General features: G+C 40.4%; 1 protein-coding gene across 1 annotated transcript in view; it reads left to right on the top strand.

Moving 5' to 3' along the window:
• The window catches only part of MND1 (meiotic nuclear divisions 1), a 58,553-nt gene that overhangs the window by 34,448 nt on the left and 6,626 nt on the right, over positions 1 to 17,479 (top strand). The gene's annotated exons all lie outside the window — the stretch shown is intronic.

The raw sequence follows: 17,479 nt of genomic DNA, 5'->3' as shown, positions 1-17,479 counted from the left end.
AGGAGCTAAGTTAGCCCCAAGTACCTTGATTCTAGAAAGAAATCCAGTATTATCTTCTAGTAAAAATACAAAAAATATTAAGATTTACAAGTTGCAGAAAATCAGTCTGTGCATTGACTTGCCTTTTGAATATACAGTGATGTTTTTTCTTTTATTTTTATTATTATTATTTTTATTTTTTAATCCTCACCTGAAGATATTTTTCTATTGTGAGAGGGAGAGAGAGAGAAACATCAATGTGAGAAGGACACATCGATTGGTTGCCTCCTGCATTACCCCAACCAGGACCCAGGACAAACCGTAGCCGAGGTACATGCCCTTGGCTGAAATTGAACCTTCCACTCATTGGTCCGCAGGCCCATGCTCTACCGCTGAGCCAAACCAGCCAGGGCTTGTCTTGCCTTTTTTTTTTTTCTTTATCGATTTTAGAGAGGAAGGGTGAGGGGAAGAGAGATAGAAACATTGATGAGAGAGAACATCGATTGACCGCCTCCTGTATGCCCCCCACTGGGGATTTGGCCCACAACCTGGGCATGTGCCCTGACTAGGAATCGAACTGGCAACCTCTTGGTGCATGGGTCGACACTCAACCACTGAACCACACTGGCTGGGCTTGTATTGCTTTTAAACCAGTCTCCAAAGCTTTAATTTGAATAATTTTAAATATTTATGTAAAGACAGAAATTTGAATATTTAAAGAAATGAAAGGGTGTATTATATAGACCTGCATTTAATTGCTAAGGAGAATATAACTTTCTTCACATTTTCCTGTCTTAGCCTGTCTTTTCATTTAGGAAACTTTACCAAATGAAACTTCTAGAAAAACTGACATTACACGATGTGATCAAAGGCTTCAAGAAAAACTGAAACTATTTGGCACTTTGATTACAATTAAGTTATCCGTAATGGTATTCTTTACAGTTAAAAAAAAAACTCTGAGCAGTTCAGTTAGTGTACTGTCAAGTTAAACTTGATTTAGAGGTAGGTCCCTGTTTTGCACAGCTCCAGGAGGCACACTCACAGACATGCAGCTCCAGGAGGCACACTCACAGACATGCAGCTCCAGGAGGCACACTCACAGACATGCAGCTCCGGAGGCACACTCACAGACATGCAGCTCCGGGAGGCACACTCACAGACATGCAGCTCCGGAGGCACACTCACAGACATGCAGCTCCGGGAGGCACACTCACAGACATGCAGCTCCGGGAGGCACACTCACAGACATGCAGCTCCGGGAGGCACACTCACAGACATGCAGCTCCGGGAGGCACACTCACAGACATGAAGCTCCGGGAGGCACACTCACAAACATGTAGGACACAGCCTAGGTGCTATATGTATTAGCTGTGGTTCAGCTGACTGTCCAGGGTGATTTACAGTGTGGAGGCAGAAGAACCCCCTGAGCTAGTAATTTTCTATAAATTAAGTTTTTGGGGAGACATGTTAGCTCTTTCATGCCACCCACAGGTTCATTTCTTTTATCATCTGAAGAAGAAAGTGCTAACCAAATCTACTGCTACAAAATTAACAACTTTAATTTAAAGTTGGTTTTTTAACTCCCCTTTATTGTATTATAGATGTCCCCCCTTTTTTTCCCTCATTGACCCCCTCTCCCCCAATCTCACCCCCCTCCTTCCTTCCCCACACTATTGTCGGTGTCCATTGGTTGTGCATATATGTATAGTATAGAAGTTCTTTGGTTTATCTCATCCCACCCTCCCTCCCCCTTTCCTTTGGAGGTTCATACGTCTAACATCCATTTTGTACTTCTTAATTCCTTCATCTTGTTCACCCATCCTCCCAGCCCCCACCCATCTGGCAAGCAACAAAAAGTTCTCTGTATCTAAGAGTCTGTTTCTGTTCTGCTTGCTCATTTTTTTTGTAGATTCAATTGTTGATAGATATGTATTAATAGCCATTTTATTGTTTATATTTTTGTTCTTCTCCTTCAAGAAGACCCTTCAACATTTCATATAATACTGGTTTGGTGGTGATGAACTCCTTTAACTTTTTCTTGTCTGTGAAACTTGATATGTCCATCAATTCTAAATGACAGCTTTGCAGGATAGAGTAATCTTGGTTGTAGGTCGTTGCTTTTCATCATCTTTAATATCTCCTGCTACTCCTGGCCTGCAAAGTTTCTTTTGAGAAATTAGCTGACAGTCTTATAGGAGCTCCTTTGTAGGTAACAAACTGCTTTTCTCTTGCTGCTTTTTAGGTTCTCTCTTTGTCTTTAACCTTTGGCATTTTGATGATGATGCGTGTGGACCTCTTTGGGTTCATTTTGTTTGGGACTCTGTGCTTCCTGGACTTGTGCGTCTATTTCCTTCACCAAGTTAGTGAAGATTTTTGTCATTATTGTTTCAAATAGGTTTTCAATTTCTTGTTCTCTCTCTTCTCATTCTCTCTCTTCTCCCTATGATGTGAATGTTGGCACACTTGAAGATGTCCCAGAGACTCCTTACAATATCCTCATTTTTTTGGATTCTTTTTTCTTTTTGCTGTTCTGATTGGGTGTTTTTTGCTTCCTTATATCCAAATCGATGGTTTGGTTCTTGGCTTTACCTACTCTACTATTGATTCCCTGTAAATTATTCTTTATTTCACTTAGTACATCCTTCTTTTCTGACTGATCCTTTTTGATGTTGTTGATGTTCTCACTAAGTTCCTTGGAGGTCTCCTTAAGTTCCTTGAAGGTCTCACCAAGTTCCTTGAGCAACCTTATTACCAGTGTTTTGAACTCTGCATCTGATTGATTGCTTATCTCCATTTTGTTTAGTTCTTTTCCTGGAGTTTTATTCTTTTCTTTCATTTGGGATGTGTTTCTTTGTCTCCTCCTGTGATTGTTTCTATGTATTAGGTAGAGTTGCTATGTCTCCTGGGCTTCCTAAGGTGGCCTATTATTGTAGATGTCCTGTAGGATCTAGTGGCACAGCCTCCCTGATCACCCCAGCTGGGCCCTCAAGGGGCATCCCTAGTGTGGGCTATACACCCTTCTGTTGTAATTGAGTCTTGATTGCTGTTGGCATGTCAATGGGAGGGATTTACTCAGGCTGATCAGCTGCAAGGACTGGCTGTGCCCCTGGACCTCTACCTTGGAGGATCAGCTGTGTAGGGCCCACCACACAGAGCAAGACTTACTTCATCGGGGCTCTGGTACTTACTGAGTCCATTCATTGAGGTGGTTGGATGGTGGTGTTTCGATGTGGTCTGGAGCTGTCCACTGGGTGTGCTGGCTCTGGGCAAGATCATCCACTGCCTGTGTTCTACCTGGGGCCACCAGGCTTAAGCTACAAAGTGATCTGCCAGTGGCTGCTTCTTGTGCTGGGCTTGGAGGTGACCAGGAAAAGCCAGGTTGTGAACCACAGCTGGCAGCTTCTAGTGCCAGGCCAGGGGCTACTTAACAAGAAGTATGGGGCTCGCTGAGACCAGATGCTGCTTGTTTGAGAGACTTTAGGAAACTCTGAAGCAGGATCCAAGACAGGTCAATCCTATGGTAAAGCCTTTGGAAACAGCTTAGGTAGGCCCGAAAGTTGGGTGAGGCAGGGCCTCAGGGAATCACCAGGGTGGGGCTACAGTGTGAGCCCAGTTGCTAGAGTCCCAGATATGGCAGCCATCTGCCGCCCCAGGGAAGGGCTCACCAAAGGAACATCAGCCTCCACCAGCAGGTCTGTCCAGCAGAGAGCCGCCTCTCCAGGCCTCGTCCTGAGGCCAAACACCTCAGTTCTTTCCTGTGTGTCTCTGGCGCCCCTCAAGCTGCCTCCCCTCCAAGCTTACAGGGAATAAGTCTGAGTAAGTATGTGTGCAGACCCTATAAGAGGAACTGCTTGGGGCTCCAATAGCTGCAGCCTTTCTCTGCCTCAGTTCCTTCTGGTTTTTCCAGCCCAGAGTTATGGGGACTTCTCTTCCTGGCACTGGAACCCTGAGATGGGCGCCTGGTGTGGGACGGGGACCCCTCAGTCCTCAGGGAGGACCTTCCAGCCAAGGTGTCCACCTGATTGTTATCCGCCACAGGTGGTGAGGGACCAGCCCTTCCGCGCCTCCACCCCTTCTACTAGACTCAGTGTGGCTTCTTCTTTAATTTTGTAGTTGTAGGACTTCCATTAAGCTTGGTGTCAAGTGGTTCTGAATGATGCTTGTTCCGGAGTTTAGTTGTAATTTTGATGTGGGAGGAGGTGAGTACCGCATGTACCTATGCCTCCATCTTGACCGGAAGTAAAAGTGTGCTTTTTGATAATGAAGGATTTTATAGTATTTTGGCTGTTATATTATTGAAGAACAGATTATACTGGGTTAAAATTATATGAGTTTCACAAATTGATTTTAATAGGATTTGGTTCTTAATGACATGACTAGCATCCATATTATAACAATTAGGCTTATCTTATTAAATCTGTCATGGTTTATTTTGAAACAGTTTTTTTGCTGATAATAGCTATAACCCTTATGTTCTTGTAGACGTGGCTTTGTATTATCTATTACTTCTCAATAATTCCTGCAGTAAATATTTTTCTTCATCATGCCAATAGAATTACTGATATCATTAAGCAAGTATTAGCAACATTAGTTGCAAATATCCAAGAAATGAAAAGTAAAAGGAATAATTTATAAAAAATAAAATTTAATTTTACCTGCTATAACTATTACTTAAGAACAGATAGAATAAGATGTAGTAAAAATTGAATTCTCACAAAAATACTTGAAAATAAATCTTAATAGTATGTAAGAAATTTTCTTAGAAATAAATGCCAGGATGACACTAAAAATGGTTGGTAAGGATCTCTGAAAATTTATTCTTCCATGAAAGCTGGCATGAATTGTCACAACTTTGCCAGAATTCTAGAAACAAACCAAAGATTTGCCTATTCAAGAAAAATGGCTGAATCTCAGCAAGAATATGTGTTTTGTGGGGTTAACTTGCCTGATATTCAACAGCTGCATCCTGGTATCAGAAAGGGGAAAGAAGCTGGATCTCTTTAAAATGCTCATTCCCAAAGAATTGTCATTATTTGATGTCTCTGGTGGTTCCCTGAAAGCCACCATAGAAAGGATTGTCTTTCTTTGACCTGGATTGGAATATGCCCAGTTCTAATAGCCTCTCCCTGGGAAGTGTTTGTCTAAAGCAATTATAGGCAAGAATTTTAATTTGTGGCTATCTTAGGTGGTGAATAACAATTAAAACAGTAGACTAACCAAAGCTTTAAAAAAGAGGCTAAAAAACATGTTCATGGTGCCTTAAAAAATAAGCATATTCCTGGAAATCTAGAATGTCACATACGTGCATAGACCTGTGATCACACTCAGGGAAGGCCTGAGAAGTTCCTAATCTCCCACCTCGAGCTGACCTTCCTTGACACTCTGTGCAAGCAGAAAGTGAAAACTAAGGCAGAGTTGTAAATTGCCTGAATGTTTAAACATGCCCCAACACACACTGGGATGCAATAAAGGCATTATTCTGTGGGAAATTTATTAGCCTCTTATTTTTTTTCTTTTATTATCAACTGTTTTTTCTCTGTACCGCAGGCCGACACTCCAACCGCTGAGCCAAACTGGCCAGGGCTCAACTGTTTTTTAAATAATTCTTAGTTTGAAATTTATTAATTTTTTTTTTTTAGTTTTTTTTTTTTTATCTTTATTGTTGAATGTAAAATGTATTACAGATGTTCCACATTTTTCCCCCATTGACCCCCCTCCTCCCCACTCCCGCCCTCCCGCCTTTTCCCACAAGATTGTCTGTGTCCATTGGTTATGCATATAAGTTCTTTGGTTTATTTCTTCCCACCCACCCCCAACCCCTTTCCCTTTAAGGTTTGTCAGTCTAGCAATGAATTTGTACTTCTTCATCTCTTCACCTTTTTCACCCATTCCCCCAACACCCCTCCCATCTGGCAACCAACAAAAGGTTCTCTGTATCTATGAGAATGTTTCTGTTCTACCTGTTCATTTTGTAGATTCCATTGTTGATAGATATACTATATTCATTGCCATTTTGTTTGTTCATATATTTTATCTTTTTCTTCAAAAAGACCCTTCATCATTTCATATAATAACGGTTTGGTGGTGATGAACTCCTTTAACTTTTTCTTGTCTGGGAAAGTCTTTGTATGGCCATCGATTCTAAATGACACCTTTGCAGGATAGAGTAATCTTGGTTATAGGTTCTTGCTTTTCATCACTCTGAATATTTCTTGCCACTCCCTTCTGGCCTGCAAAGTTTCTTTTGAGAAATCAGCTGACAGCCTTATGGGAACTCCCTTGTAGGTAACTAACTGCTTTTCTCTTGCTGCTTTTAAGATTCTCTCTTTGTCTTGAACCTTTTGCATTTTGATGATGATGTGTCTTGGTGTGGGCCTCTTGGGGTTCCTCTTGTTTGGGACTCTCTGTGCTTCCTGGACTTGTATGTCTGTTTCCTTCACCAAGTTAGGAAAGTTTTCTGCCATTATTATTTCAAACAGGTTTTCAATTTCTTGTTCTCGCTCTTCTCCTTCTGGCAGCCCCAAGATGCAAGTGTTGGCACGCTTGAAGTTGTCCCAGAGGCTCCTTACACTATCCTTATTTTTTTGGATTCTTTTTTCTTTTTGCTGTTCTGATTGGGCGTTTTTTGCTTCCTTATATTCCAAATCGATGGTTTGCTTCTTGAATTTACGTATTCTACTATTGAATCTGTGTAAATTATTCTTTATTTCAGTTAATGCCTCCTTCAATTCTGACTGTGCATCCATAATTTCTGACTGGTCCTTTTTTATGCTCTTGAGACCCTCCCTAAGTTCACTGAGGTTCACACTGAGTTCATTGAGCATCCTTATAAGCAGTATTTTGAACTCAGCATCTGTTAGATTGCTTATCTCCATTTCGCTTAGTTCTTTTCTTGGGGTTTTGTTCTGTTCTTTCATTTGGGACCTGTTTCTTTGTCTCCTCATTTTGGCTGCCTCCCTGTGTTTGTTTCTTTGTATTACTTAACGAGCGGTATGGGGCTCGCTGAGACCAGATGCTGCTTGTTTGAAAGAATTTAGGAAAACCTGAAGCAGGATCCAAGACAGGCCAATCCTATGGTTAAGCAAGTGGCAACAGCTTGGGTGGGCCTGAAAGTTGGGTGGGGTGGGCCTGAAAGTTGGGTGGAGTGGGGCGGGGCCTCAGAGAGTCACCAGGGCGGGGCTACCAGTGTGAGCCAGGTTGCTGGAGTCCCAGATATGGCTTCTGTCTGCCGCCCCAGGGAAGGGCTCACCAAAGGAACAAAGGCCTCTGACAGCACATCTGTCCCGGAGAAAGCCCCCTCTCCAGCCCTCGCTCCAGTGCCAAACAGCTCAGTTCTTCCCTGTATGTCTCTGGTGCCCTGCGAGCTGCCTCCCCTCCGAGCTTAGAGGCAGAGTCTGATAAGTCCGTGCGCGGGCCCTTTAAGGAGCTGCCTGGGGCTCCAGCCGCTTCAGTTCCCTGAGCCTCAGTTCCCGCTGGTTTTTCCAGCCAGAAGTTATGGGGACTTCTCTTCCTGGCACTGGAACTCTGAGCGGGGCACCAGTCTGGATATGGCTGCTGCTTTAATTCCGTAGTTTTAGGACTTCCATTCAGCTTGATTTCAGGCGGTTTTGAATGATGGTTGTTCTGTAGTTTAGTTGTAACTTTGATGTGGTTGTGGGAGGACGCGATACCGCATTTTCCTACACTGCCATCTTGACCAGAAGTCCGAAATTTATTAATATTTTAATGCCTAGAGAAACTTTTTTTTTTAAATCTTCACCCAAGGACATTTTTCCATTTTTTGTTCAGAAAGAGTGGGAGGGAGAGAGAGAGTGAGAGAGAGAGAAAAACATCGACGTGAAAGGGACACATCGAATGGTTGCCACCCGTACAACCCAACCAGGTCCGGGCACAAACTGCAACAGAGGTACATGCCCTTAGCAGGAACTGAACCCCGATCTCTCTGGACCACAGGACGATGCTCCAACCACCAAGCCAAACCGGCCAGGGTCCTAGAAAAATGCTTGAATCAATATCCTAGTTTTGCACCTTAAGAAACTGGAAAAAGAAGAACAAACTAAACCTATAGCGAGCAGAAGGAAGGAAATATAATGAATAGAGCAGAAATAAGAGTAATAGATAATTGAAAAACAAGAGAACATCAGTGAAACCAATAGTGGGTTCTTTAAGCAGATCAAGAAAATTGACAAATCTTTAGTTAGACTGACTAAGGAAAAAGTAAGATTCAAAATTTTAAGATCAGCCCTGGCCGGTTTGGCTCAGCGGTTAGAGCGTCGGCCTGCGGTCTGGAGAGACCCGGGTTCAGTTCCCGCTAAGGGCATGTACCTCGGTTGCAGTTTGTCCCCGGCCCTGGTTGGTCGTGTGGGTGGCAGCCACTCGATGTGTCCCTTTCACATCGATGTTTCTCTCTCTCTCTCTCTCCCTCCTGCTCTGTCTGAACAAAGAATGAAAAAGTGTCCTCGGGTGAGGATAAAAAAAAAAAAATTTAAGATCAGTAATTAGAGGGGGAAAATTATTATTGACCTTACAAAAATAAAATGTATAAGGGAATGCTATGAACAGTTGTAGTTCAATAAATTTGATAAGCTAAATGAAATGAACAAATCCCTAGAAAGATACAAACTATCAAAACTGTCTCAAGCAGAAATAGACTGTCTAGTTAGGTGTATAAAATGTAAAGAGATTGAATTAGAAATAAAAAATAAATAAAAAACTTCTTGCAATGAAAAGGCTTAGTCTACACTGCAGAATTCCACCAGTTTAAAAAAGAATTAACTTTTTAAAAATATGCTTTCATTGATTTTATGTAAGAAGGGGAGGGAGAGAGAGTGAAACATCAATGTGACAGAGAAACGTTGATCCACGCCTCCTGCGTGTCCCCCAGTGGTGATCGAGTCCACATCCTAGGCATGTACTCTGGCAGGCAAGAATTAACTTTTCAAAGAAAAAAATTAGAAAAGGAGAAAACACTTCCTAACTCATTATTTAACATCAATATTACTCTGATACCAAAACCAGACAAAGACATTATAAAAAAGAAAACCATAGATAAACATTGTTTATGAATATAGATGTAAGAATTCTCAACAATATACTAGCAAGTCAGATCCAGCAATATATAAAAAGTATTATACTCCCTGATTAACTGACATTTTTCCCAGGCATGCAAGGTTGGTTCTACATACAAAAATCAATCAAAAACAACATATTTATAGAATAAAGGTGCGGGGACCCTACATGATTGTCTCAATAAACAAAAAGTAGTCTTTGAAAAGAATCCAACACCCTTTCATGATTAAAATACTCAACAAACTAGGAATAGAAGTGAGCTTTCCCAATCTAATAAAAAGGGCATCTATTTAAAATAAAAAATTCATAGCTGACATCATACTGAATGGGAAAAGGCTACATGCTTTGCCTAACAATGTCCACTCTCACTACTTCTATTCAACATTATACTGGAAGTTCAAGCCAGGAAAATTAGGCAAGAAATAAATAAATGGCATTCATGTTGCAAAGGGAAAAGTAGCCCTGGCCGGTTTGGCTCAGCAGTTAGAGCGTCAGCCTGCGGTCCAGAGAGACCCGGGTTCGGTTCCCGCTTAGGGCACCTACCTTGGTTGCAGTCTGTCCCGGCCCTGGTTGGGTCGTGCAGGTGGCAACCACTCGATGTGTCCCTTTCACATTGATGTTTCTCTTTCTCTCCCTTCCGCTCTATCTGAACAAAAAATGGAAAAATATCCTCAGGTGAGGATAAAAAAAAAGATGGGAAAAGTAAAAGTATTGCTATTTACAGTTGACATGACCTTAGATAGCTAGCCCTAAACAATCCACCAAAAAAAAACCCCACAAGACCCTATTAGTGCTAATAAATGAGGTCATAGGTTGCAGTATACAAAATCAATATACAGAAATCACTTGTATTTTATATACTAAAAATGAGTACTCTGAAAATGAAATTATGAAAAAATTCCATTCCATAGCAGTAGAATGAATAAAATACCTAGGAATAAAGTTAATCACAGAAGTGCTTGCTGTACTACAAAACATTGAATTAAATTAAAGACCTATATAAATAGAAAGACATCCTATGTTCATGAATTGGAAGACTTAAAATTGTTAAGATGGAAATACTTTCCAAATTGATCTATAGATCCAATGTAAACCCTATCAAAAATCCAGCTGCTGCCCTGGCCGGTTTGGCTCAGCGGTTAGAGCATCGACCTGCGGTCCCGAGAGACCCGGGTTCGGTTCCCGCTAAGGGCATGTACCTCGGTTGCAGTTTGTCCCCGGCCCTGGTTGATCGTGCGGGTGGCAGCCACTCGATGTGTTCCTTTCACATCGATGTTTCTCTCTCTCTCTCTGTCCCTCTCTCTCCCTCCCACTCGACCTGAACAAAAAAAAAAAAAAAAAAAAATGGGAAAATGTCCTCGGGTGAGGATAAAAAAAAAAAAAAAAATCCAGCTGCTTTTTTCAGAATATGATGAGTTGATCCCAAAATTTATATGAAAATGCAAGGACCCAGAACTTCCAAAAGAATCTTTATTTTTTTATTTTTATTAATCTTTACCTGAGGAAATTTTTTCATTGATTTTTTTTTTGTAGATGGAGTGGAAAGGAGGGAGGGAGAGAGAGACATTGATGTGACAGAGACACACTGATGGTTGCCTCCCCCACTACACTGACCAAGGCTGGAGGTTGAACCTGCAACCCTGGTACATGCCCTTGACTGGGAATCAAACCCACGACCCTTCTGTCCACGGGCCGATGCCCTAACTGCTGAGCCAAACTGGTTAGGGCAGAATCTTGGAGCGTGGGAGGAAGATGGGAGACTCCACTTTCCCAATTGCAAAACTTACTACAAAGCTACAGTAATTAGGATAGTGTTGTACTGACGTAAGAATAGACTGGACATGTAGTCCTGCCAGTTTGGCGCAGCGGTTGGAGCATGGGTCCATCGACCGAAGAATCTCAGATTTGATTCCAGGTCAAAGACATGTATCTCAGTTTTGGGTTTGATCACCGACCCTGGTTGGGGTCATGTGGGAGGCAGCCTATTGATAGATCTCTCATATCGATGTTTCTCTCTCTTTCTCCCTCCCTCTGAAAAAAAAATCAATGGAAAAATATCCTCTGGTGAGAGTTAAAAGAAACAAAAAAAGACATGTAGGTTAATAAAATAGAATTGAGAGTCCAGAAGTAAACTCAATTGATTTTTTTATTTAATTTAATTTATTTTGTTACAGATGTTTCTCCTTTTACCCCCATTGACAACCTCCTCACTATCCTCCTCCCCACCCCCAGCATTTTTATCTATGTCCATTGATTATGCTTATATGCGTAAGTTCTTTGGTTTATCTCTTCCCTTCCCCCCCCCCCCCGAAGTTTGTCAGTCTGAACCCTATTTCTATGTCTCTAGGTCTATTTTGTTCATTATATTCCACAAATAAGTGAGATCATGTGATACTTGTCTTTCTCTAACTGGCACTTTGCTTAGCATAATACTCTCCAGGTCCCTTCAGCTGCATAGTATTTCATTGTGTATATGTACCACAGCTTTTTTATCCACTCATCTATTGATGGATACTTGGGCTGTTTCCAGATCTTAGCAATTGTAAATAGTGCTCCTGTGAACATAGGGGTACATATATACTTTCTGATTAGTGTTTCAGACTTCTTAGGATATATTCCTAGAAGTGGGATCACTGGGTCAAATGGCTCCTCTGCCCATTTTTTAATTAGGTTCTTTGCCTTCCTTTTGTTGAGTTGTATGAGTACTCTATATATTTTGGAAATTAACCCCTTATCTGATGTATCATTGGCAATGATTCTCTCCCATACAGTGGGTTACCTTTCCATTTGATGGTTGTTTCTTTGATGTGCAGAAGCTTTTTAGTTTGATGTAGTCCCATGTGTTCATTTTTTCCTTTGTTTCTGTTGCCTTAGGTGATGTATCAGTGAAATTCTGCTGCATATGATGTCTGAAATTTTGTTGCCTACATTTTTTTCTAGAATCTTTATGGATTCACGGGTCATATTTAAGTCTTTTATCCATTTTGAGTTTATGTTTGTGTATGGTGTAAGTTGATGGTATAGTGTCATTTTTTTGCATGTAGCTGTCCAATTTTCCCAACACCATTTATTAAAGAGGCTGTCTTTCCTCCAGTGTATGCTCTTGACTCCTTTGTCAAATATTAATTGAGCCTATTGCCTTGGGTCCATTTCTGGGTTCTCTGTTCTGTTCCACTGGTCTATATGCCTGTTCCTGTGCCAGTACCAGGCTGTTTTGATTATAGTGGCTTTGTAGTATAACCTGATATCTGGTATTGTGATCCCACCTGCTTTGTCCTTCTTGTTCAAGATCGCTGTGGCTATTCGGGGTCTTTTTTGGTTCCATATAAACTTTTGAAATATTTCTTCTAGTTATGTGAAGTATGTCGTTGGTATTTTGATGGGGATTGCATTGAATCTGTAGATTGCTTTCGGTAATATGTACATTTTAATGATGTTAATTCTTCCAATCCATGAACAAGGTATGTGCTTCCACTTTTTTATATCTTACTCTGTTTTCTTTTTTCAATGTCCTGGAGTTTTCTGCAAGTAGGTCCTTTACTTCTTTGGTTAAGTTTATTCCTAGGTATCTTAATTTTTTTGCCACGATGGTAAATGGGATTGTTTTTTCAGTTTCTGTGAGTCGATTTATTGATGTTAATTTTGTATCCTGCTACTTTGCCAAATTCCTTTATTAAGTTTAGTAGATTTTTGATGGAGTCTTTAGGGTTTTCTATGTATAATATGTCATCTGCAAATAATGACAGTTTCACTTCCTCCTTTCCAATTTGGATCCCTTTTATTTTTTCTTCATGTCTGCTTGCTGTAGCTAAGACTTCCAGTACTGTGTTAAGTAAGAGTGGTGAAAGTGGGCATCCCTGTCTTGTTCCTGTTCTTAAGGGAAATGTTTTTAGTTTCTGCCCATTGAGTATGATGTTGGCTGTAGGTCTTTCATATATGGCCTTTATTATGTCGAGATATGATCCCTCTATTCTCACATTGCTGAGCGTTTTTATCAGAAATGGGTGCTGGATTTTGTCGAATGCTTTTTCAGTGTCTATGGATATGATCATGTGGTTTTTATTCTTCATTTTGTTTATGTGGTGTATCACATTTATTGATTTGCGAATATTGTACCAGCCTTGCATTCCTGGAATGAATCCCACTTAGTCATGGTGAATAATTTTTTTGATGTATTACTGGATCCGATTTGCTAGTATTTTGGTGTCTATGTTCATCAGGGATATTGGCCTGTAGTTTTCTTTCTTTTTAGTGTCTTTTTCTGGTTTTGGAATTAGCATTATGCTGGCCTCATAGAACAAGTTTGGAAGTCTTCCTTCTTCTTGAATTTTTTGAAATAGTTTGAGGAGAATGGGTATTAGTTCTTTTTTGAATGTTCGGTAAAACTCCCCTGTGAAGCCATCCGGGCCTGGGATTTTGTTTGCTGGGAGAGTCTTGATTACCTCTTCAATTTCTTCTGTTGTTATTGGTCTGTTCAAGTTTTCTATCTCTTCCTGGTCCAGTTTTAGGAGACTGTGTGTTTCTAGAAATTTGTCCATTTTGCTTAGATTATCGAATTTGTTACCATATAGTTGTTCATAGTAGCTGTTAACGATCTTTTGTATTTCTGTGGTGTCAGTTGTTACTTCTCCTCTTTCATTTCTGATTTTGTGCATTTGTGTTCTCTCTCTTTGTTTCTTGGTGAGTGTAGCTAAGGATCCATCAATCTTGTTTATCTTTTCAAAAAACCAGCTCTTTGTTTCATTGATCCTTTGCATTGTTTTTGGGGGTTTTTTTTTTTTTTTTTTGGTCTCTATGTCATTTATTTCTGCTCTGATGTTTACTATTTCTTTCCTTCTACTTGCTCTGGGGTTTTATTTTTGTTTGCTTTCTAATTCTTTAAGTTGTGAGGTTAGGCAGTCAATTAGAAAATTTTCTTGTTTCTTGAGGTAGGCCTGTAGTGCAATGAACTTCCCTCTCAGAACTGCCTTTGCTGCATCCCATAGATTTTGTGTTGTTGTGTGTTCATTTTCATTGGTTTCTAGGAATTTTTTAATTTCTTCCTTGATCTCCTCGGTAACCCATTCATTTTTTAATAACATGCTATTTAGCCTCCATGTGTTCAAATGTCTTTGCATGTTTTTGTTGCAATTGATTTCTAGTTTCATGCCATTGTGATCTGAGAAGATGCTTGATATGATTTCAATCTTCTTGAACTTGTAGAGATTTAGTTTGCATTCTATCATGTGGTCTGTCTTTGAGAATGTCCCATGTGCACTTGAGAAGAATGTAAATTCTGTAGTTTTGGGGTATAATTCTCTGTAGATATCTATTAAATCCATTTGGTCTAGTGCTTCATATAGAGTCTCTGTTTCCTTGCTAATTTTTTGTCTAGAGGATCTATCCAGTGGTGTCAGCGGGGTGTTGAAGTCCCCTGCTATGATTGTATTGCTGTCGGTTTCTCCTTTGAAGTCCTCCAGAAGTTTTTTAATATATTTTGGTGCTCCTATATTGGGTGCATATATATTTATCAAGGTTATATCTTCCTGTTGGATAGATCCTTTCAATATTATATAGTAGCCTTCTTTGTCTCTAGTTATGGTCTTCATTTTGAAATCTATTTTATCAGATATGAGTACTACTACCCCAGCTTTTTTTTGCTTTCCGTTTGCTTGGAAAATTTTTTTCCATCCCTTCTCTTTCAACCTATGTGAGTCTTTTATTGTGAGGTGGGTCTCTTGTAAACAACATATATGAGTCATGCTTTCTATCCAATCAGCTACTCTGTGTCTTTTTATCGGAGCATTCAGTCCATTTACATTTAAGGTGATTATTGATATGTACTTATTTATTGCCATTTTTGTTTAGTGTGGTTCTATTTTTCTTTCTATTTCTTCTACTAATTACAGCAGTCCTTTTAACATTTCTGGCAGTGCTGGTTTTGTGCTTATGTATTCCCTTAGCCTTTTTTTGTCTGGGAAGCTCTTTATTTGACCTTCTATTTTGAATGATAGCCTGCTGTGTTGAGTAGTCTTGGATTCAGATCCTTGTTTTTCATGACCTTGATTACTTCATGCCATTCCCTTCTGGCATCTAGTGATTCTTGTGAGAAGTCAGCTGATAGCCTTATGGGGTTTCCTTTGTAGGTAACCTGTTGCTTATATCTTGCTGCTTTTAGGATTCTCTCTTTGTCTTTAATTTTGGCATTTTAATTACTGTGTGTCTTGGTGTGGGCCTGTTTGGGTTCTTCTTACTTGGGGCTCTCTGTGCTTCTTCCATCACCAAATTAGGGAAGTTTTCTATCACTATTTCTTTGAATATATTTTCTAACCCTTGCTCATTTTCTTCTTCTTCGGGGATTCCTATGATGCGAATATTATTACGTTTCCAGTTGTCCCACAGATCTCTTAAGCTGTCTTCCTGTTTTTTAATTGTTTTTTCCTTTTGGTTTTCTGATTGGTTGATTTTTTCCTACCCTGTCTTCTAATTCACTGATCCGGTCCTCAGCTTCTTCTACTCTGCTATTTAGACCTTCCAGTGTGTTCTTTATTTCTGATATGTCATTCTTGATCTCTTCTTGGTGGTTTTTAATTTCCAGTTGGTTTATCTTCAGCATCTCTATGTCCTTACTCATGCTATTGAGCTTCCTCAAGATCATGACTCTGAATTCTAGCTCTGTTAACTTCCCTAACTGCTCCACATTGATCTCATCTTCGGAGGAGGTCTCTTGTTCTTTCATTTGGCTTTTGTTTCTGTGTTTCACCATTTTGGCTATCACAGTGGGCTTTGGAGCCTGCCAGGTTTTCCCTGTGGGTGTTGGTGTTCTGTTGTTTGTGGCTCCCTCTCCTGGGTTTAGATGAGCGAGGGAGGACCCACGTTAAACACCAGTCAAGTCTTACTTTCCTGTTTAGAGTTGCTAGCCCAGGAATGGTACTGTTATCCTCTAACTATTTTCTGGAAGCTAGCAGTCGAGGTTACTTGAAGAGTTTTGGGTTGTCAGTTGATTGAAAAACTCCCTCATGTGCTCAGCATAAGGGGATTTCCCGAGGGTGGGTCAGATGCTGGTTGTTAGTGAGCCTCAATTAACATTTCATTGGCTTACAGGGTGGGGTTGGGTCTCCGAGGGAGGGGCTGCTACCTCTCCCCAGAGCCCTGGGAAGGAGCAATATGGCCACTGTCCTGCGTGGCTGCAACTCAGCAAAAGCTCTGAGCGCCCTCCAAATACCAAGTGTCCCCACACAGTTCCAGTCCAGTCTGCCCTCTCTCTGCTGGAGCCCAACATGAGTGGTTGTGGCTATTTTAGCCTCTGTCCTTGCTCTGCGCTGTGGAGCCGCTTGGGAGTTTAACCCAAGGGCGCTGCTCACAGCCAAGGCCACTGTTGTCTATGGGCTCTCAGCCCCCCTTTCACACCTTCGCAATCCTACCATGATCGAGTCAGTGTCCCTGGTTATATGGTCCTCGCAAGCTGCTTTTCTGTTGCTTTTTCCCCTTGATTTTTCTGTGTTATAGTTGTAATTCCAGCTTGGTTCTGATAGTCAGTCTGTGTAGCTTTTGTTCACTCCACTGCCATTTTGGAATCTCGTGCAGAAGCTTTTTAGTTTGATATAGTTCCATTTATTATTTTATTTGTTTCTCTTACCCTAGGCCTCATAAAAAGAGCTAGGAAGTCTTTCTTTTTCTTGAATTTTTTGGGATAGATTGAGGAGAATAGGTGATAGTTCTTTGAATGTTCGGTAAAACTCCCCTGTGTAGCTATTCGGACCAGGGCTTTTGTTTGCTGGGATTTATTGATTACTTCGTCTAGCTATTTAATTGTTATTGTTCTGTTTAGGTTTTCTGACTCTTCCCAGTTGAGTTTTGGAATAGTATATGATTCTAAGAATTTGTCCATTTCACCTAGGTTGTCGAATTTGTTGGCATATAATTGTTCATAGTGTTGGTTTTTTGTACAATCCTTTGTATTTCTCTGACTTTATTACCCCACTAACACCACTGGATAGATCTTCTAGACAAAAAATTAACAAGGAAACAGGGTCCTTAAATGACTAACTAGATCAGTTGGACTTAACTGATATTTACAGAACATTTCACCCCAAAGCTACAAAATATACATTTCTCTCAAGTGTGCACAAAGGACATTCTCGTAGACAGAACACATGTTAGGACACAAGGTAAGTCTCTAAAAATTCAAGAAGATTGAAATCATATCAATCATTTTCTCAGATCATAATGGCATGAAACTAGAAATCAATTACAACACTCAAAAACAATAAAAACATTCAAACACATGGAGGCTAAATAGCATGTTATTAAACAACGAATGGGTTACCAATGAAATCAAGAAAGAAATGAAAAACTTTCTAGAAACTAATAAAAATGAACACACAACAACATAAAATCTATGGGACACAGCAAAAGCAGTCCTGAGAGGGAAGTTCATAGCAATACAGGC

This window comes from Molossus molossus, unplaced genomic scaffold, assembly GCF_014108415.1.
Source record: "Molossus molossus isolate mMolMol1 unplaced genomic scaffold, mMolMol1.p scaffold_m16_p_4, whole genome shotgun sequence".
Taxonomy (NCBI): Eukaryota; Metazoa; Chordata; class Mammalia; order Chiroptera; family Molossidae; genus Molossus; species Molossus molossus.
Note: the sequence above shows the minus strand (reverse complement) of the source record. Positions and strands in the feature narration are given on the sequence as shown.